Raw genomic sequence first — 22,577 nt, 5'->3', positions numbered from 1 at the left:
CTAGAGTATCTCCCACCAGCCACAACTAGCAAAAGCCTGCACGCAGCAGTGAAGACCCAGCACAGCCAAAAACAAACAAACAAATGCAACTCTGTCTAAGCAGCTAGAAATCTATGGCCCTGACAAGAGCCTTAGAGAAGGGCGACTGAGAACATTTAGTTTTCTTTAATAACCAATTATGACTGTCATCTCCACATTTATCTTAATCTTTGAAATTACATTTTCGGGCACTACCACCTCTTGGGATAATGGATCTGTAAGCTTCTTGCATATGAAACACTTCCAGAATTTGAAAAGCAAATGCGTGATCCATTTCTCTACCGCACTTAACCATTTCAGAACACAATCCTGTTCACTCTCAAACTTAACCTTCCCAGACTGAGAAGTCTGGGTTTTGTTTTTGTTTTTTACCATATCCCCTTCTGGCAAACCAGCGTGGTACCTAAAACAATCAAGGTCTGTGGAGTCAGTACAAATCCCCAGTGAAATGAAATTTAACAAAGTAGGTTATTTATTAATATGTGTATGGTTTTAATTGAGTTTGAAGAACAGCATGTGGGTTTTTAATTTGTATAAAAGAATGTAATCCATACTGAAGTACTTGAAAATAAATGCATAATGCTCTGAACTGAATATTAAGATTCTTATGGGTGATGATATGTTAAAAACTAAAATTTTTTCCTGGGAAGAAAGCATCACAATCACAGTACAAAACTGCCAGAAAAAGTGTGCCTGCATCAGGCCTCAGGTGGTTTCAGAGTGGCCATGCCTTACCTTGCAGAATCCAGGCTACATTTCTCAAATTAATGGTGGCCACAGTTGGATCCCTAACCAAGTGTACTCAACTCAACAAAAAGTCAGCTGTGATAAACCAGATCTACTCTGATTCCCGTACACACAGGGCTCCGTTGCCTCTCCCTGTTGCATCTGTTTACCAACTCTTCCCCCCACAGCTAGAGTGCCTGTCGAACTTCATCCACTTTTCCAGACCTCCTTTGGCATTTCTTTCTTAATTTCTAACTATGAGGATTGGTATTTTATGATTCTTTCTTAGAAATCTTCCAAAGAAACAAAAAGAGAATTGGCATATTTTTTAATTAAATAAAATCTCCATCTTTTTAATTAAATAAAACCTCTAAACTATGTAAACCCTTTTATCAAAGGGCAATGTGCCTGAGACACAATGTGGGATCTTAATGGTCTTATTTTTCCTGTCTCTTAAAACATGTTACTTTTCCATTACCTGGGAGTTATTGTTGCTCATCTTTCCTCATCATTGCTCATAAACTGCTCCCAACTTTGCTAAAAGAAGATGAAAATAATTTTTAAATGGAAGGATGATGGCACTGCCTAGGAAGATGAAGCAAAATGAAGAAATTATCATTCTTTGGTTTTCTTGTTGCCAAAAGGAATACGTCATCTTTTCAAGAAGGTATAAAAGAAGCCCGTGGGCACTATCTTTGTAATCTGCTCTCAGCCTTCACTAAACTCAAATGACAACTCAGGAATTTTTAATTTCCTACCTTTAAAGGCAAAGAAAAGAAGACGAACAGAGAAAGACATTTCAAATTATTTGATAAACCAGAAAATGAAAAGCGACAGAGAGCAGCACTCTAGACTTGAATCATGATGGGAAAATGTAACCTGTAAGTGAAACCTCAGACTGCAAGTCCTCAGATGATGGTTTCCTGATGATTCTTCCCAAATTTTAGGAACCAAGGTGTGAATGATGCATATTTAAGGCTGAAAAGGAAATGCAGTATTTTATAATCATTAGTCAAAGGATGGATAATTGTTACAAGCACCTGGCCTGTCCCATTTTGCTAAAAGGACATGCAATATTAACAGCATTGTCTTATTTTTTATGATGTTTGTGCCACAAAATTTGCTTGATTCAAAGAGGTTTACTATTTGGATTTTCCCCAAAATTTATAATGAGGTTGTTCTCCACTACTCCTTTTCCACTACTCCTTTATGTTCACTGCTATAAAGTATTCTAAAAGTGAGTGAAAGTCGCTCAGTCATGTCTGACTCTTTGCAACCCCATGGACATCCATGGAATTCTCTAGGCCAGAATACTGAAGTGAGTAGCCTTTCCCTTCTCCAGGGGATCTTCCCAGGGATCGAACCCAGGTCTCCCACATTTCAGGTAGATTCTTTACCAGCTGAGCCACAAGGGAAGCCCATAAAGTATTCACAGAGTGACTCAAAATAGAAAAGACAAATAAACCATTGCACCCCAATGTGACCATTTTCCCCTCTGCCTCCTGGAACCTTCCCTCTGTTCTAACCCACCCTGACTTTCCCTTCCCAGAATTATTGTCCCCCAAATCTCCACCATAACAATAGTTTCATGTTGTTTTTACATTTGGTTTCTTACCTAGAACAAATCATAATGCTCTTATGAATACATAGCTATTCAGCCAACAAACACGTGAGTGCTGTGACGGGCACTGTGGGAGCCACAGGGACATGTCAGTAAGCACATTAGACATCACCCCTGACTTTAGGGTGGCATTTCCTTCAGCTGTGGCAACACCAGAACTTCATCAAGGGGAAGAGCAGTGAAAAATGTCGTAGCTTCAGTGTGAGATGGACCTGGATTTGAATTCTGTTATTACTACTTCCTGGGCTTCCCAGGTAGCTCAGTGGTAAAGAATCCACCTGCCAACATAGGAGACGTGGGTTCAATTCCTGGGTCAAAAAGATCCCCTGGAGGAGGAAATGGCAACCCACTCTAGTATTCTTAACCAAGAAATCCCACGCTCAGAGGAGCCTGGCGGGCTACAGTCCATGGAATCGCAAAAGAGTCAGACACGCTGAAACTTCCCTGGTGGTCCAGTAGTTAAAAATCTGCCTGCCAGTGCAGGGGACATGGGTTCAATCCCTGGTCCAGGAAGATCCCAAATACTTTAGAGTAACTAAGCTTGTGCACTGCAAAAAAGAATAGCCCCCACTCACCACAACTAGAGAAAGCTCTAGTGCAACAATGAGGACCCAGGGCAGCCAAAAATAAAGAAATTTAAAAAAAAGAGACACAACTGAGCACGCACGCATGCATGCATGACTACTTCCTGCCTGCAGGAACTTAGGAAACTGTCTTTGCCTGTCTGAACCTTGTTCTCTTCATCTGAGCAGTGGTGGTTCTAGTTCCTTCCTTGAATAAGTGTTTATTAGTTTACCAGAGCTTCCATAATAAGACACCACAGACTGAGGAGGGGCTTTAAAAAAAAAGAGAAATTCATTTTTTCACAGTTCTGGAGGTGGAAATCCAAATCAAAGTCGGGGCAAGGTTCCTCCTGCAACCTTGCTCTTTGCCCTGAAGACGGCCACCTTCTCACTGTGTGCTCACACCACCTTTCCTCGGCGCACACCCCCCTGGGGTCCCCTTGTTTTCTTATAGGGACACCAGCCACATTGGATTAGGGATCCACCCTTAGGACCGCATTAAACTTTAATTATTTCCTTAAAAGCCCTATCTCCCGTGGACACATTGAGTAACGGAGAGGGTGGGACACACTGAGAAAGTAGCTCTGAAACATATACACAACCGTGTGTAAAATAGGGAATTTGCTGTATAACACAGGGAGCTCAGACTGGGCCTCTGTGGCAACCTAGAGGGGTGGGAGGAGCGAGGGAGGCTCATGAAGGAAGGGACATATGCATACCTATGGCTGAGTCATGTTGATGTATGGCAGGAACCAACACAATATTGTAAAGCTAGTATCCTCGATTAAAGCATATACCATCTATAACATAACTGGCACACCACAGATGCTCAGTTTAAAAGTAATAATTATCATTCAAGTCTTTCTGGCTCCTAGGTCAATACTTTTTGCACCAAGTACTTGAAACAAGTCGAAATGACGTCTCACAGTTGTTACAGTATCTATGCATTAGATATTTTATGACACCTTTTTCATATACTTCGAGTGGACACTCACCTATTGCTTTGAGGTGTGGGTCTTTCTGGGTGTCTTCTGTCACTCCCAAGTCTGACTATACAGCTTCAAACATTGGGAAGCGTGCCTTCCATTCATTTGCACACCTGCCAGGAAGGTTCTCACCCACAACCCAGACCCCTCCACAGCCACGGGGTTGAGAATGAGGGTAACAGATCTGTGTTAAGCCATTCAGATGCTCTCTTTTGGTTGGTCCCAGATTTGGGGTGAGGAAGTACAAGATAATTCTGGAACATATTGTGCCAGAAAACACAAAGCATTTGTGTGATCAGTTTAGGACACAAGCCAATTTGAAGAACTCCCACAGGCCAAATTTGGGGCATTTTGAGTGTCAAAACAGAGTAATTACAGTAAGTGTTTGCAGTACATTGAGGGTTTTTTTTTTAAGATTATAAATTCTATAATGCTCCTAAAGAAGTGGGGGAGAGAAGGAAAATAGGGGAAAACTTTTCTGTGTAAGAATGTCATTTAAAAATGAAGAAAGACATAGAAAATCATCACTTTGCAACCTCTAACATAGTAATTAATTTAGGCAAAGCTCATCAAAGAATATTGAATGAAAGTTGCAGGGAAACAGAATATTCACGCAGTCTCCAAGCTATCACCCCACAGATTTCTTATGAATTAGAAAAGTCAAACATATAGTTACAATGGAAAGACTTGGTGATTTCTATATTAGCTAATCAAGATTAATCTCATCAGAAATTGCCTCCTGATGTGATGAAGTAAGTATACAACATCACCAAGGTCATTGTTTTACCAAAAAAATGTTTAACCTGAATCTAACCATGAAGAAACACCAGACAAATTCAGAATGAAGGACATTCTATAAGACAACTGGCCAGAAGGCTTCAAAATGGTCAGTGTCAAAAAACACAAAAGAGGTCAGGGTGATTGTTCTAGAATTTTAAATGACCAGAAATATGCAGCATAAAAACCTTGACTGAAGATTATCATACTAAGTGAAGTAAGGCAGACAGACAAAGATAAATATTATATGATATCCCTTTACATGGAATCTAAGAAAAATGATGCAAATGAACCTATGGTTGGTTGGTGGGGGAGGATAGATAGGGAGTTGGGGATGGACATGTACACGCTGCTATATTTAAAATGGATGACCAGCAAGTGTCTTCTGTACAACCCAGGGAACTCTGATCAATATTATAATCAAGATTAATAACCTAAGTGGGAAGAGAATCTGAAAAAGAATAGATACATGTATAACTGAATCACTTTGCTATACACCTGAAATGAACACAACATTGTTAATCAACTATACTCTAGTATAAAATCTAAAAAAATTATAAACCTTGATTGGACCCTCAATTTTAAAAATTATAAAGGGAAATTTGGGACACTTGAGAAACTTGGAATATATATTAGATATTACCTGATACTGTTAAATTGTGGTTAATTTTCTTAGGTGTGATAAGGGTGGTTCAGAAGAAGAAAGTCTTTACCTTAGGAGGCAATGCTGAAGAACTTTAGGGGCAAACCTCATATCTACTGCTGCTGCTGCTGCTGCTAAGTCACTTCAGTCGTGTCCGACTCTGTGTGACCCCATAGACGGAAGCCCACCAGGCTCCCCCATCCCTGGGATTCTCCAGGCAAGAACACTGGAGTGGGTTGCCATTTCCTTCTCCAATGTGTGAAAGTGAAAAGTGAAAGTGAAGTTGCTCAGTCGTGTCCGACCCTTAGCGACCCCACGGACTGCAGCCTACCAGGCTCCTCCATCCATGGGATTTTCTAGGCAAGAGTACTGGATTGGCTTGCCATTGCCTTCTCCGTCATATCTACTACTTACTTTCAAATAGTTCAGTCAAAAATCAGCTTGTGTGTGTGCGTGTGTGTGTGTGTAGGCAGAGGAAGAGAAAGCACACAAACATAGCAAAATGCTAATTGGTGAGCATTAATAAAACAGTAAGGTTTATTGTTCTATTCATTCAACTTTTCTATGGGCTTGAAATTTTTCAAGATACCCTTGGGAGCAAATAATCTCTTTTCTTGGAATTTGCAATTAGGATTTAGAAATGTCATTCTAGGTTGATCACTCAAGCCTAGAAATTGAGTTTGGGTTTGTTTATTTTAAAGACGACAAGTAAATCCAGAAGCTAGGGGCAGCTACCTTTTACCACAGGCTTGGAAAAACAGGAAAAACAACCCAGATGAAGAAACAGAACAATCAGATGCCCAGAATTTTGCAGAACGGAGAAAGCAGGCAACCCCAAAGACAGACAGACAGCATCTCCTTGTTTCTGGAGCTTTGGTTCTTGGTCTCAGGCCCCTAAAATGGCAGCCACATGCCTGTCCGACATTGCTATATCTAAAGTCCTCCTCTGGGGACTTCCCTGTGATTAAGTGGGTTAAGAATTTAAGAATCTGCCTTCTAATGCTGAGGACAGAGTTTCCATCCATGGTCAGGGAACTAAGATCCCTAATGCCAAAGGCTGCAACTAGAGAAAGCTGGCACATCACAATGAAGTCAAAAATCTGTTTTAAAGTTTCAAAAACTAAAGTCCTTCTTTTGCTGAAACCAATTTGAGTGAGCTTTTCTGTTACTTTCAATCAAAGTGTATGTATATATGTGTCTATATATATGTCTATATAGTGGTAGAATTTTAATCTAACATTTCATATTGTGGTAAAATATACATAGCCTATGGGATTATCAGGTACAGAGTACTAAAATAGATGAGCAACAAGGTCCTACTGTGTAGCACAGGGAACTGCATTCAATATCTTGGAATAACTTATAATGGAAAAGAATCTGGGAATTATATATATACTAAATCACTTTGCTGCACACTTGAAACACAATATTATAAATCAACTATACTTCAATTTTTTAAAACACATATAAAAATCCATAACATAAATTTGACCGTTTCTACCATTTTTAAGAGTACAGCTCAGTGGCATTCTCAGGTGGTTCAGAGGTAAAGAATCCGCCTGCCAGTGCAGGAGACACAAGAGACGCGAGTTTGATCCCTGAGTGGGGAAGATTCCCCTGGAGAAAGAAATGGCACCACACTCCAGTATTCTTACCTGGGAAATCTCATAGGCAGAGGAACCTGGTGGGCTACAGTCCATGGGGTCACAAAAGATCAGACACGACTGAGCACTAACACACACACACACTGTCGTGGTATTACATACAAGCGCCTCCCCATGGGACCTTCACCCCATCTATCTCCAGAGCTTTCCACCTTTCCCAACTGAAATTCTGTACCCCTTAAATAATAACTCCTCAATCTCCCCTCCTGCAGCCCCTGTCGTTAAATGTCGCTTCAGTTGTGTCCGACTCTGTGTGACCCTATTAACTGGAGCCCGCCAGGCTTCTCTGCCCATGGGATTCTCCAGGCAATTCTGGAGTGGACTGCCTTTTCCTCCTCCAGGGGACCTTCCACACCCAGGGATCAAACCCACATCTCTTATGTCTCCTGCATTGGCAGGCAGGTTCTTTACCACTAGTGTTACCTGGGAAGCCCTTCCCACAGCTCCTAGGCAACCACCATTGTGCCTTACGTTGCTATGACTTTGAACCCTCTAGTTATCTCCTGGAAGTGGAATCCTACAATATTTGTTCTCTTGTGACTGATTTATTTCATTTCATTCAGCTTCCTGTCTTCAAGATTCATTCATGTTGTAGCCTCTGCCAGTATTTCCTTCCTTCATGGCTAAAGAATGTTCCTTTGTATGTATATACACCTTCTCTTTATCCACTCATTGTTGATGGGTACTAGGGTTGTTTCTACCTTTTGGCTACTATGAACAATGCTGCTATGAATGTGGTGGTAAGAGTTTTAAAGATATGCTGTGTGGGCTTCCCTGGTGGCTCAGACAGTAAAGAATTCACCTGCAATGCAGGAGACCTGGGTTCAATCCCTGGGTTGGGGAAATTCCCTGGAGGAGGGAATGGCAACCCACTCCAGTATTGTTGCCTGGAGAATCCCCATGGACAGAGGAGCCTGGTGGGCTACAGTCCAGGGGGTGGCAAAGAGTCAGACATGACTGAGCGACTAAACACAAGTACACAGTTTTAAAGATATGCACATAAAGAAAAGTTTAGTTCTATGCAGTCAGATACTAATAGAAGTTATCTCTGAAAGAATTAGAGACAATTTTTGTAAGATTTTTAAGACACGTTTTATATTCACAGCAAAACTGAGAGGAAGATACAGAAATTTCCCACACACCCCCTCCCCCTCACATGCACAGCCTCCCCTGCCATTAACATCCCCCAGCAGATGGTGCATTTGTCCTAACTGATGAACCTACGCTGACAATGACTAATCACCCAAAGTCCATAGCTGACATCTGGGTTCACTCTTGCTGTTGCATATTCTGATTGTGGATAAATGCATGCGCTGTTCTAGCGTCGTTTATTTTCACTGCCCTAAAGTCCTCTGTGCTCTCTGCCTATTCATCCCCCTTACCCTCTAGCCCTTGGTAGCCACTTTTTACTGCCTACACAGTTCTGCTTTTTCCAGAGTGTTATATGGTTAGATGGCAGCACCGATTCAATGGAAGTGAGTTTCAGCAAACTCCAGGAGACAGCGGAGGACAGGGAAGCCTGAAGTGCTACAGTCCACGGAGTCAAAATAGTCGGACGAGACTGAGCAACTAAGCAACATGGGTGTGTAGTGGTATCTCACTGCTGTTTTATTTTGCATTTCCTTGATGACATATGATGTGGAGCATCTTTTCACGTGCTTCTTTGCCATCTTATACCTGCTTGCCTGGCGGCTCAGACGGTAAAGCATCTGCCCGCAATGTAGGAGACCCAGGTTCGATCCCTGGGTTGGGAAGATCCCCTGGAAAAGGAAATGGCAACCCACTCCAGTACTCTTGCCTGGAAAACACCATGGGCTGAGGAGCCTGGTAGGCTACAGTCCATGGGGTCGCAAAGAGTCGGACACAACTGAGTGACTTCACTTTCACTTTCACCTTCTTGGGCAAAGTGTCTGTTAAAGTTTTCAGCTCATTTTTTATTCTGGTTGTTTCTTTATTGTTGAATTTTAAGAGTTTTTGTGTATTATGGATAACACTCTTTTAATAGATGTGTCTTTTGTAAATATTTTCTTTCGGTCTGCATCTTGTCTTCTCATTCTCTTGACATTGTCTTTTGCAAAAGAGTTTTTAGTTTGAATGAAGTCCAGATTACCGGCGCTTCCTTTTATGGATCATTCCTCAGGTGTCTTATCTAAACTGTCACCTTCATACTCAAGGTCATCGAAGTTTTCTCCCATGTTATCTTCTTGGAGTTTTACAGTTTTGTGCTTTACATCTAGGTCTGTGATGGATTTTGAGTTAATTTTTGAGAAGAGTATAAGGTCTGTGACTAGATTCTGTTTTCCTTCTTTTCATTGGATGTCAAGTTGTCTCAGCACCACTTGTTGAAAAAACTAGGGCTTTGCTGGTGGCTCAGTAGTAAAGAATTGACCTGCCAATACAGGAGACATGAGTTCAATCCCTGATCTGGGAAGATCCCACATGCCATGGGGCATCTAAGCCCACGTGCCGTAACTATGGAGAGCCTGTGCTCCACAACAAGGGAAGCCACCGCAATAAGAAGCTTGTGCACTGCGACCAGAGGGTAGACCCCACTCACTGCAACTAGAAAAAGCCCACGTGCAACAAAGACCAGCATGGCAAAAAATAAACATAAAAAAAACAACCTGCTTAATGGGAGCAAAATACTTCATGAAAAATAAATTTAAAAAAGAAAAGACTGTCTTTGCTCCTTTGTCAAAGACAGGTTGACTATTTCTACACGGGTCTCCAGGTTAATTTTTATTTTTATGCTTTTTTTGTATAGTTTAAAATTTATTTGCTACAATGAACACATATTGCTTACATAGTCAGAAGAAAACAACTCTTTTTATTTTGGGGGGAAGATACCATTTTCTGTTCCGTAAGTGGTCTTTCCACCCCTGGAAATTATTGGAATAACTGTGTGGTAAAACATTCATTCATTTAGGAAACATTTCAGTATGAGAAAATTCTGTATTGCCTGCAAAGACGCTGGCTGTATCTTGAAGGTTTTTCTCATCCAAATTTAAGCTTTTTCTCCCTATTTTATTCTATAAATATTACTGTAACAACATGAAATAAACTTCTGAAAGCAGGGGGAGAATCATCATGTCAATATCTTTCTTGTTTCCCCCTAATCTGTGTCCAGATGATTTTTTCAAAAGAAAAACTTCATTGAATTTGTTACAATATTTTTTGTAGTGTTTGATGTTTTGGTTTTTTGGCCTGGAGGCACATGGGATCTCAGCTCCACAACCACAGATGGAACCTGTACCCACTGCATTGGGAGGTGAAGTCTTACCACTGGACACCCAAGGAAGTGCCCGTATTCATGCCATTTCATCCAGTCATGCTTAATCATCTGGCCTTCCTTTGACTTCTCTCTTCAGAATCCACTAACTCGTTCACTTGAAACCCTCTGGACTCTTTCATATTTGGAGCATGTTCTGCTTTGTGTTAATTCTAAACGCGTTTTTCAAGCTTCAACGGTTACACAGTACGACAGACGGGAACTTGTCTCATTCTTGTCTGGTACCCAGCTCTGAGCATGGTGACGAGCACAGAGGAGGTCAATAGCCCCCACACTTATTGAATGAATGAACCAGAGTATGGATAGTTGTGTTGGCGGGGAGGGGATGGACTGTGTTTAGACGAAGCACACACGCAAAGCTAGACAATGCAAATGAGAACACCTTCCCCTCCCCAATCCTGAACCCTGACTCAGAGCCCTCTGGTGCCTTTTGTCTCCAAGCAGCAGGGAATCCAAGCAGAAAATTCACTATTAATGGTTCAATAAAACATTCAGGTCCTGGATGCAGCCCCATGGAGGCCTCGTGGCAGGCTGTAATACACATGTGCCAGCTCAGAACGAAGCCCCAAACTCATTTAGTCTTATCTGTCATTAGGACCAAAGCCTGGGCACCCCCCCAGGCCAGGCCTGGGGAACTCTTTCCCCTTCGGAGAGCAAAGCAGCAGAACCAAGTTTTGCAAGCCAGCTGAGTGTCTGGAAATTTCCCCTCCTGGAGGTCTGCACTCGGTTTTGTAATATATGACACAAGAGACTCATCGCCTACCTTTCCCTCGGAGGAACAATGCCATTATCTTCAACCAATGATGCGACTTTGGGTTTGTTTTTTTTTAGGCGCTGTGCTCCTATGATTCAACAAGATACATTTTGCAAGTAATTCTGACGGCACCAGCTCCTGTTGCTTGGGGAAAGCTCTTTGATTGTAATGACGGCAGACAGAGCTGGAGGTACCAGCTGTGGGCATGACGAGTGTGGTCCACAGAGGCCCAGGGTGGCAGGGAGGGAGGGAGACCAGCAGGACAAAGTTCTTAGGTAATGTCTTTTAATTGATGGTGAAAACATGGACTCAGAGATCCATTATTTCATTTTTGCAAAGAATGAAAATGAGTTTCTTTTTCAAAAAAAAAAAATATATGTACTTATGTATATGCATGGTGAGAGCTCATTTGCTCAGTCATGTCTGACTTTTTTTGTGACCCCACCGGACTGTAGTCCACCAGGCTCCTCTGTCTATGGGATCACAAAAAAGTCAGACATAACTGAGCGACTGAGCATGCACCATGCACATATACAAATATATATATATTTTTTGAGAAAGAAAATTGTTTTCATTCACAATAGAAAAATATTTTATATTCTTTACCACTGCTCCACCTGGGAAGCCATACATCTATATACATATAAAATCTGTTTTGTATTCTCCTCTCCCAAAACCATGAAATAGCTTTGGGAAGATAGTTATCTTGTGTGACAAACAGCATCATTTCGTGAAATGGCATTCTGTGAACTTTGTTTGGGGAGAGGGAGGATGAATGGGTCCTCCTCCCGCGAGGAAGGGTAGGCTCAGACTGGCGGGCTGTTTCAGGCCCCTGACTGCCCTGGCAAAAGAGAGATGTGAGTTGATCTAGACACAGGAGGTGTCATGAGATGAGGAGATTTTCATGCGACACTATTTGCTGAAAAAACAGAAAACTTTCCATGCAGTTGCTTGACTGTTTGTATGTCTATTTCTGACAGGATTTTGAGGTTGGAGTCATCCTTGGAGGAACAGCCTCAGAGAGATAGAGGAGAAACCACACACACTCTCCTGCTGTCTCTGATCAGTAAGTATTTGGGGGCTTCCTTGGTGGCTCAGTGGTAAAGAATCCACCTGTCAATGCAGGAGACAAAGATTCAATCCCTGATCCAGGAAGATCTGACATGCCACAGGGCTGCTGAGCCCACACACCCTAGAGCCCAGACTCCACAACAAGGGAAGCCACCGCAATGAGAAGCCCACGCATCACAACTAGAGTATCCCCCACTCGGAATCTAGAGAAAACCCTGTGAAGTGATTAAGACCCAGCACAGCCAAACATAAATAAATAAAATTATTTAAAAAGTAAGTAATTAGTGTTAACCCTCCCTTAACACTCCAAAGACTGCCCTCAGTCTATCACCCCCTGAGCAAAAAGTCTCCAAGTCTTCCAATCGCCAAGACAGAGTACAAATCATTGAGGCTACCATTCCAGGCCTGCCACTGTCTCACCCAGCTGGCTGGTCCAACTTTCTGTCCGATCACCCTCTTCTGCCAAGCCTCCTGATTCCAGGTCACCTGGCCTGTGCACTGTAATCCACCTTTGGCATATACATCTATCCGGATCTCACCTATCCTCCAAGACTCAGATCAAAAGCTTCCCTTTCAGCCAAGCCTTTCCCACCACCCAAGTGGGAGGGGATGCATCACCTTCACACACCAATGTATCTTTTGGAACAGTTCTACAAACCCTTTTCCACTCCTACAACTCGTCTTCCAAGCCAGACTGTGAGCTCTTGAGTGCATGGATTTTTATTATAGCTCATTGAATCTTTTACCTATTAATCTGTGCCTTGTGTGAATGAAATATCTGATGTTCAATTGATATACATGAGATTCGTTGACTTCACAGTGCTTTGCACTGTGCTTAGTTGAAGAAGAACAGGAGAAAATATAATGCATCCCTCAGGTGGTTTATGTGCTTCCCAGGTGGTAAAGTGAAGTGAAAGTCACTCAGTCGTGTCTGACTCTTTGCAACCCCATGGACTATACAGTCCATAGAATTCTCCAGGCCAGAACACTGGAGTGGGTAGCCTTTCCCTTCTCCAGCAGATCTTCCTGACCCATGAATCAAACCAGGGTCTCCTGCATTGCAGGCAGATTCTTTACCAACTGAGCTATCTGGAAAGCCCTCCCAGGTGGTGCTAGAGGTAAAGAATGCCTGCCAATGCAAGAGATGCAAGAGACTCAGGTTCAGTCCCTGGGCCGGGGGAAGATCCCCTGGAATAGGAAATCACAGCCTGATCCAATATTTTTGTCTAGAAAATCCCACGGACAGAGGAACCTGACAGGCTACAGTCCATGGGTCCAAATAGAGTCTGACACAATTGAGCAACTGAGCACGCAAGTAGTTTGCCATCCTAGACGGGCAAGATGTGAAACTGGCAGGGAACAGCAGGGGGCGCACCAGGCAACGCAAACTGCAGATCTGACTACAAGCAATTGTCCTGGAAAAGGTTCTGGAAGCTCAGGAAAGGAAAAGAGCAACTTTTAATTCGTTGTAAGGCTTCCCTAGTAGCTCAAATGGTAAAACATCTGCCTGCAATGCTGGAGACCTGGGTTCGATCCCTGGGTCTGAAAGATCCCCTGGAGAAGGAACTGGCAACCCATTCCAGTATTCCTGACTGGAAAATCCCATGGATGGAGGAGCCTGGCAGGCTACAGTCAATGGGGTTGCAAAGAGTCGGACACGACTGAGTGACTAACACTTTAATTAGTTCTAAGATGTGGTTGTATTTGAGATGAGCTTGAGAGGCATTTATATGTCTAGTATTTATGTGGTGGCTCCCAGGTAGCTCAGACAGTAAAGAACCGCCTGCAATGTGGGAGACCTGGGTTCAATCCCTCGGTCAGGAAAATCCCCTGGAGAAGGGAAAGGTTACCCACTCCAGTTTTCTGGTCTGGAGGATTCCATGGACAGAACAGCCTGGTAGGTTATAGTCCATGGGGTTGCAAAGAGTCAGACACGACTGAGCCTCTTTCACTTTCCCTTTCCCTGGTGGCTCAGTGGTTAAGAATCTGCCTGACAATGCAGGAGGCACAGATTCAATCCCAGGGTCAGGAAGATCCCCTGGAGAAGGTAATGGCAACCCATTCCAGTACTTTTGCCTGGGAAATCCCATGGAGAGAGGAGCCTGGTGGACTACAGTCCGTGGGGTCGCAAAAGAGTTGGACACCACTAAAACAACAAGTATTTGTGTGACACCTTAGCATTTTCAAAGCCCCTTCCATTACATTGACGGAATAAATGTTATACCATGTTAGGTGTTACTAGACCCATTTTAAAGAATAAGTGGACAAAGTCCTGGAAGCAGGAGAGATCCAGCCAGAGTCACATGTCAGGGTAGGGGCAAAGCTGGGACTCAAACTCCGATCTTTGGAGTTTACACTCAATGGGCCTTGCAGTGCCCCCACTGCTTCAGACTGTTATCATCCATCGGCTTTAAATTTTGGATGTAAAGGATTTTGGAGTAAGATAGTGAAGCAAAGTGAAAATGGCATTATCAGGCACACCGGCGTAGGGGGGAGGATGGGGTAAAGGGATAATTAGGGAGTTTGGGATGGACATGTACACACGGAGTAACACGCTTAGTTACTTTAAATGGATAACGAAGGACCCGCTGCATAAAAGTAAAGAAAACGTTGGGCACAGAACCAGAATCACGGACATAGAAAACAGACTGGTGGTTGCCAAGGAGGAGGGGGCTTGGGGAGGGATGGAGTCGGGGGTGAGGTGAGCAGATGTAAACATTTATATGTCAAATGGATAACAGACAATTTCCTAGCGTATAGCCCAGGGACCTATATCTGATATCCTATGATGAATCATAATGGAAAAGAATGTGTATGTATATATATGTATAACTGAATCATGTTACTGTACAGCAGAAATTAACACAACCTTGTAAATCAACTGCACTTCAATTAAAGAAACTAATTTTAAAAATTAATTAAAATTAAAAATATTGGGCAAGGTGCTGTGTACAGGACAGATTGAAGGGGTGGGGGTGCTGGGAGCTCTGCCAAATGGCAATAAAGATGAAATGATGACACTTGATAACTCCCTGAATACAGAGGCTAGGGAAAGCGAGAGGAGGGAAACACTCAGGTGAGAGAGCTGAGCAGCTGTGATGAGGAGGCTGTGATGCTGGCAGTGTGGGCAGGCTGCGTTCGAGGGGATAGGACAGCGTCCCTGTGGGTATCGGGGTGACGTGAGTGAGAAGTCCTGAAGGCAATGAAAATATGGCAATTGGGCTGAGACCTAAGGGCCTCCGCCTGTGGGTAAAGGCAATGAGCTTACCTTTGCACCTTGAGACTAATTTGGGACTTCCTTGGTAGTCCAGTGGCTGAGATTCTGAACTCCCAAAGCAGGGGGCCAGGGTTCAAACCCTGGCTGGGAAATTAGATCCCACACATCACAACTAAGAGTTCACATGCCCGCAACTAAGATGCACCGCAGCCATCTTATTATTATTATAATAAATAATACATTATATATCATATTAAATTACAATAAGCCATCTTTATTATTTATTAATAAGTAAATAACTTGTGCCAAATTTAACAGAGGGACCAGCTTCAGACCTGGAGAAGAAAATGGCAACCCATTCCAGTACTCTTGCCTGGGAAATCCCACGGACAGAGGAGCCTGATGGGCTACAGTCCATGAGGCTGCAGAGAGTTGGATGAGGCTGTCTGAGCAGCAGCTCCAGGGGGTTTTGTAGCATTTATTTATAGAAAGTGATGGAACATAAGTATATGAGAACCTCCGCCCCAGCCCCAGTATTCATATGCTAACCCACCATCTGACAAAACTCAGGGCCGGTGATCTGGAGCCTGTGACGTGCCTGGAGGCCTTCTTCCTCCTGAGCATGGCATGCCATGCCTTAGATTTCCAAGATCACCACATTCCAAGTTTCAGGATACACCTCCTCATGGGGATGGGACTCTAAGACATGGCCCTGAGAACTGCACAGGTACCAGGCACACCAAGATACAGCAAAGGAGGACTGTCAGATCCGCTGCCAGCTTGGTGTCTGGGGCCACCAGGGCCTGGGTAACCCAAGGGGAGGATGGAACCCACTGTGCACAGCAGTCACCCAGTGGCCCTCCATGACCTTTAGTTCCCTTTCTGGGGTTTCATCCCCCTTATCTGATGGGCGCAGTATCACTTTCCCCCCGTTATTAATACACATGCCCTCCCCCACACACCAAATTCGTCTGTGAAGTGCTCACCCGCAGGACCTCGGAATGTGACTGTTTGAAGATGGAGTCTAGGGGAGGTGACTGAGGTTAAATAAAATGATCAGGGTGGGCCCCGATCCCCTGTGACGGGTGTCCTTCTAAGAAGGGATGAAGATACAGAACACAGAGAGACCAGACCACGTGAAGACAGGGAGGAGAAGACAGAGGAGAGAGGCCTCCGGAGGATCCTCTTAAGCCAGCCAGCCAGCCTCTGGACAGTGAGAAAGCGAGTGTCTGTTGTTCAGCCGCTCGGGCTGTGGTGCTTTGTCTTAGCCGCTCAAGCCGCCCTATATAATCCCATAATCCTGACACTTGCCCAGAATGAAGCCCGCCTGCCCCTTTCGACCCACTCAGAACCTGCTGTTGACCTTCAGTATCTTAACATTTCATTCACAATGTAAGAAAATATATCCCATCTCTTCCTGCTCACCCGAACGGCTCTCTCACTTCCCGGCAGACCTTCAGTTAGCCCCAGATTATGTACTTCTTCATTCTCTCATTTCTAAGCCACCAGAGTGTGGCCTGTCCCCAAGGCTAGCTTCTCGAGGGTGGGACACCTGAGTTCACCTCCCTTTGGCTCTCCAGTCACAGCTCTTGGCCGGATGCTCTGGATTGTAAGACCACAACAATGGGCTATTTTGCCTTGAAACTGGATTTGCCTAACTCTTCATTTATTTATTTATTTTATTTGACTGTGCCAGATTTTAGTTGCAGGATTTCTGATCTTCTTTATGGCAGGTGGGATCTAGTTCCCCAACCAGGGATCGAACCGAGCTCCCCTGCATTGGAAGCATAGCGCCTTAGCCACTGAACCACCAGGGAAGTCCCCTAACTCTTCATTTAAAACAATCACTACCACTCAGCTTTCCCTGCAAAACCCTCAAATCCCACTGCTGGGAAAAGGAGGCTGGAGAGAGACAGGAGAGTTTCTTGATTTTCAAAATCCATTTGTATTTTGGTTGAAGGAGTTTGACAGTGTGGAGAGGGTTTGCCCTCTTCGAAAATACGAAACAGCTTCTCCGTCTGGGACCCTGCTAGTGTGGTTACTAAGGAGACCGGTTGGTGGTAGGTGCCGTAATTAATCACTAAATTCCCAGCAACCAAATCCCTGATGATGAGAGACTCTTTCCTTGGAGAGAGACCAGTCCTGGGTGGGTGGAGGGTGGAGGAGTTCATGGTGGGAGCCCAGTCCTGCCTGCCTGCCTCCTCCTGCAGCTCCCTCGACTGAGATTCGCCAGTGATTGTTTTAAGAGCTCCTAAATCTGCCTCCAGGCTTATCTGTTAGAAGTGAATGAAGAATAGAGCTCTTTTCCAGTTATTGCCACGTGGGGATCCATGAGCAGCAAAGTCTCCCCTGACACCCTCTACGAGGCGGTGCGGGAAGTCCTGCACGGGAACCAGCACAAGCGCTGGAAGTTTTTGGAGACGGTGGAGCTTCAGATCAGCCTGAAGAACTATGACCCTCAGAAGGACAAACACTTCTCGGGCACCGTCAGGCTTAAGTCCACTCCTCGCCCCAAGTTCTCTGTATGTGTCTTAGGGGACCAGCAGCATCGTGATGAGGCCAAGGCTGTGGATATCCCCCACATGGACATCGAGGTGCTGTGGAAACTCAACAAGAATAAGAAACTGGTCAAGAAGCTGGCCAAGAAATATGATGCCTTTTTGGCTTCAGAGTCTCTGATCAAGCAGATCCCACAAATCCTGGGCCCAGGCCTGAACAAGGCTGGCAAGTTCCCTTCCTTGCTGACCCACAATGAGAACATGGTGGCCAAAGTTGATGAAGTCCACGATCAAGTTCCAGATGAAGAAGGTGCTGTGTCGGGCAGTGGCTGTTGGCCACGTGAAGATGACAGATGATGAGCTTGTGTACAACATCCACTTAGCTGTCAACTTCCTGGTGTCATTGCTCAATAAAAACTGGCAGAACGTCAGGGCCTTGTACATTAAGAAGAGAACCATGGGCAAGCCACAGCGTCTGTACTAAGGCACAACTTAATAAACCATACTCAACCATCAAAAAAAAAAGGGGGGGCGGGAAGAATAGATATATGGATATGTATGGAGAAGGAAATAGAAACCCACTCCAGTATTCTCACCTGGAGAATTCCGTGGACAGAGGAGCCTGGTGGGCTGCTGTCCATGGGGTCACACAGAGTTGGACACGACTGAAGCGACTTAGCAACAGCAGCATACGTGGATCACTGTTGTACACCAGAAACTGACACAACATTCTTAATCAACTATACTCCAATATGGGCTTCCCAGGGGTGCTGTAGTAAAGGATCCACCCATCAATGCAGGAGAGTGGGGTTCAATTCCGGGGCAGGAAGATCCCCTGACTGCAGTATTCTTGCCTGGAAAAAATATCCTATAGACAGAGGAGCTTGGCGGGCTACAGTCCATAGGGTCATGAAGAGTCAAACACAACTGAAGCAATTTAGCACGTACTCCAATATGAAATTAAAATTAAAAAAAAAAAGAACTGAATGGCTCTAAAGCTTGTAGCCACCTGGCTTGGGCCCTTTGATTACAAGAGGATGGGGAGCTGGTATGGGCAGAGGTGACCTTTCTGCTCCAATGATTTGAGCAAGTGGGTGTTGTCATTCAGAAGAGCAGAGGACAGCTTGATGCACCAAGTCCCACCTCCAAGGGAAGCCCGTGGGCCTCAAGGAGCCGTGATTCAGCCACCGAGTGTGGAGGAGAGACCCTTTAAGTGACCCTGAGCACCCAAGCTGCACTCACAACTTCGCATCCCTGCTGCTTGGCTCCTGCTCTTCCCAGAGGCAAGGTCCTCACACACACACACTCCCCCTACATACACAGCCACAACTGTGACCATGAACTCCTCTGGGCTCATTCCTGCCCTCCCCTCCAGGTGGTGCAGGAAACGGCCCCCCACAAAATGCAACTTCATTCAACCCAAGGGGAACTTCCAGTTCATTCAATTCGATTCTTCCATTTGGTAAAGAAGCAAAGAAAAAGGCAGAGAAGTTAAGTGACTTTTCACTCTTGCTTTTTCTTTCCCTCCACTTCAAGGGAAGAAGAGTGTTTGGCCACCCAACACTCTGGGAATAGGAAGATGCTCAAAAGTAACAAGACCGTGGAAGATGTTTTTCAACTGCAGGTAGCAGAAAACCCAAGAAAGTGGCTGAAACAAAATGTGGTGGTTAAAGTTAGCAATGGTTCCAGTGAACAGCCTCTGTATAGCCACCCCTTTGTCCTCTGACCTTGGGGGTCTTCACCCAACCTGGCTCCGGACTGGCCTTATGACAGTCCCAGGTGGCCCAGAAGTAAAGAATCCATTTGCTAATGCAGGAAACAAAAGAGACACGAGTTCAATACCCAGGTCAGGAAGATCCCCTGTAGGAGGACATGGCAACCCACTCTAGTATTCTGCAAAAGTTCATGGACAGAAGAGCCTGGCGGGCTGCTGCCCATGGGGTCACAAAGAGTTAGATGTGACTGAGCACACACATGCAGCCAAAGCAAAGGGAGTGCCAGCATCAGGCTTAGGTAAACTCCCAGGAATTCTACACGCTTCTGCTTGGTGCTTGCCTGGCTGGGATATACTCACTTGAACTTGCACCCCAGACCATGCCAGACCAGCCTGCTCAGGGGATGAGAGAGACACAGGAAGGATAAGACACTTGGGAGAAAAGGTGCCCCCAGCCAACAACCAGCCAATCTATAGCCAACTGCAGAGTCACGAGGGCACCTGAGACCAAGAGTGCCCTGCTCCTCCCAGCCTAAGTAACCAAACTACAGGATCAGAACCAAATAAGTGGTTTGTTGTTTAACAAGTTCTCTGACTTTGGTGTGGCTTGTTAGGAACAAAGAGCAAACCGAATCCCGTCATTTGAAATAAATATCTGAGTTTTTCTTTTAAAAAGTTAGAAACTGGAAATCCAGGATTGGTATGGCAGCCCAGAGTCATCCAGGACCCAGAATCCTTCTGTTTTGATGCTCCATCATCTTTAGTTCAGCATGGCTTTCATCCTCAAAGCCATCTCATGATCCAAGATAGCTGCTGAAGCTCCACTCATCACATTTGTGTTCCAGGAAGGCAGGCAGTAGGGTAAAGAAGAGGCCTCTTCTAGTTGAATTGTTCCCCTTAAAAGAGTTTTCCCTGGAAGCTCCACCCAATGACTGACAGATAGATTCTCATTGGCTACCCTTGGCCACAAGGAAGGCTGGGAAAGGTAAGCTTTTAGTTGAGCACTTTGCCACCTAGAATAAAACCAGGGGTACTGTGTAGTAAGGAAGAACAGGGAAATGGGTTTTGGGTAGGCCACCAGCAACATCTGCCACAGCATGTGTAAAATCAAGCTCCAGGCCCCAGCATACATCAGGATGCAAAACTGATCACATGCCATACTGATTTCTCAGAGCTCATAGTGGTGGCTTTGCCCTATCGTAACGAAGTGTAAGATTTGGGCAATAGAAACCTAAGTGGAAAACTGTGTATATGCCAGTTTCCTGGGCCCTTCTATACAGATGAATGGATGCCTTATTCTTAGAACTTGTTGCTCATAACCTGGGGCAGATGTTGCTTGCTTGTTCTCTTACTTGCTGTTTTTTTAAAAAATTGAAATATTCATATAACATAAAATTCACTGTTTTAAGGCACACAATTCAGTGGAGGTTTTAATATATTCACTATGTTGTACAACATCAGTTCAGTTCAGTTCACTCGCTCAGTCGTGTCCGACTCTTTGCGACCCCATGAATCACAGCACGCCAGGCCTCCCTGTTCATCACCAACTCCCGGAGTTCACTCAAACTCATGTCCATCGAGTCGGTGATGCCATCCAGCCATCTCATTCTCTGTCGTCCCCTTCTCCTCCCACCCCGAATCCCTGCTAGCATCAGACTCTTTTCCAGTGAGTCAACTCATCGCATGAGGTGGCCATAGTATTGGAGTTTCAGCTTTAGCATCAGTCCTTCCAATGAACACCCAGGATTGATCTCCTCTAGAATGGACTGGTTGGATCTCCTTGCAGTCCAAGGGACCCTCAAGAGTCTTCTCCAGCACCACAGTTCAAAAGCATCAATTCTTCGGCGATCAGCTTTCAGCACTATCTAATTCCAGAACAGTTCCCATCGCCCCCAGAAGAAACCCTGTACCCATTAGCAGTCAGAACAGATGCTTTCTTTAATGCTTTTGCATCCAGTCTCAGGTCGATGCAAGACCCAGACTTGCTACACGAGAGAGTGCTGAAGATCCTTGCAGCACTAGGCTCAAACCCTGGGATTCTGGAATATTTGTGGATCTTCTTGGGACAGCCAAGAAGGAAGTCATGGTGTAATTCACCTGCAGCTGGGAAAGGAGGGATGCACAAGGGCATGCAGAATTGAAACACTCCCTGCCTAGGCTGCTGTTGTCATTCAGTAAGTCGTAAGTCGTGTCCAGTTCTTTGCGACCCCATGGACTACAGCAGACCAGGCTCCCTGTCCTGCACTGTCGTCTTTCCTGGCAGCAGGTGAATTACCATGACCTCCTCTTTGCCTGAGGAGCCCTCATGGGCTGACCATGAGCTCTTTTCACACAGGGAAGGGAAAGCAGCTCCATGCTGCAGGGCAGGTGCTCGGTGGCGACACCCTTAAGTGTAGCAGCAGGTTTAGAAGCATTCTGTTGTGACAGTGAGGGTTAGGGAGTTTCAGATTCAGTTGGTCTGATTCCAAGGGAAGAGATGAAGAGCGTGCAGAACTCTCCTTTATTAAAGGTGTCGTAGATTCCAAATACAAACAGAATCTCATTTTTCTACCTGCACAGCCATCCTGGGAGGTACTTAACTGTCCCCCTTCACAGGAGGAGACCTGAGGTTCACAGAGAGAACTCGCTCTAATCAGAATCTCAGCCATGGAGTGCTGAGTCTCGTATCTCAGCACCTTCCACTGTGAGCCCCTGGGAGGCACCAAGGCCCCTGCCCATGGCAGGTGTGGCCATTCCCTCCAGTGGCCTAGTTGTGACTGCCTACGGGGCAGTGACTGCAGGAGGGGACTCATCTGAACTCAGCTCTGGGCTTGTCTTTGTCAGTGGGAGCTCCCCCCACGTCTGTCCACTCCTGCTTCTTCATTCTTCAGGAGAAAAGGTTGCTCAAGGAGACTCCAGGACTGGGGTCTGCCTCGTCACTGTCACCAGAAGGCTTTTTTTTTTTTTTCCCTTCCTGACTTGCCAGAGCTCCCCGTCAGTCCTCCCAGCGCCTCTGGAAGCAGAGCAGAGGCAGCT

At 44.9% G+C, this 22,577-nt stretch overlaps 1 pseudogene; it reads left to right on the top strand.

Moving 5' to 3' along the window:
- Positions 1-17,680: 17,680 nt before the first annotated feature.
- Positions 17,681-18,332, top strand: LOC129557253 (large ribosomal subunit protein uL1 pseudogene; annotated as a pseudogene).
- Positions 18,333-22,577: the final 4,245 nt, after the last annotated feature.

This window comes from Moschus berezovskii, chromosome 7 (genome assembly GCF_049115385.1).
Source record: "Moschus berezovskii isolate FMDL1 chromosome 7, NW_MosBer_1.0, whole genome shotgun sequence".
Classification (NCBI taxonomy): Eukaryota; Metazoa; Chordata; class Mammalia; order Artiodactyla; family Moschidae; genus Moschus; species Moschus berezovskii.
The sequence above is the reverse complement of the archived record's forward strand: the minus strand, read 5'-3'. Positions and strand labels throughout refer to the sequence as shown.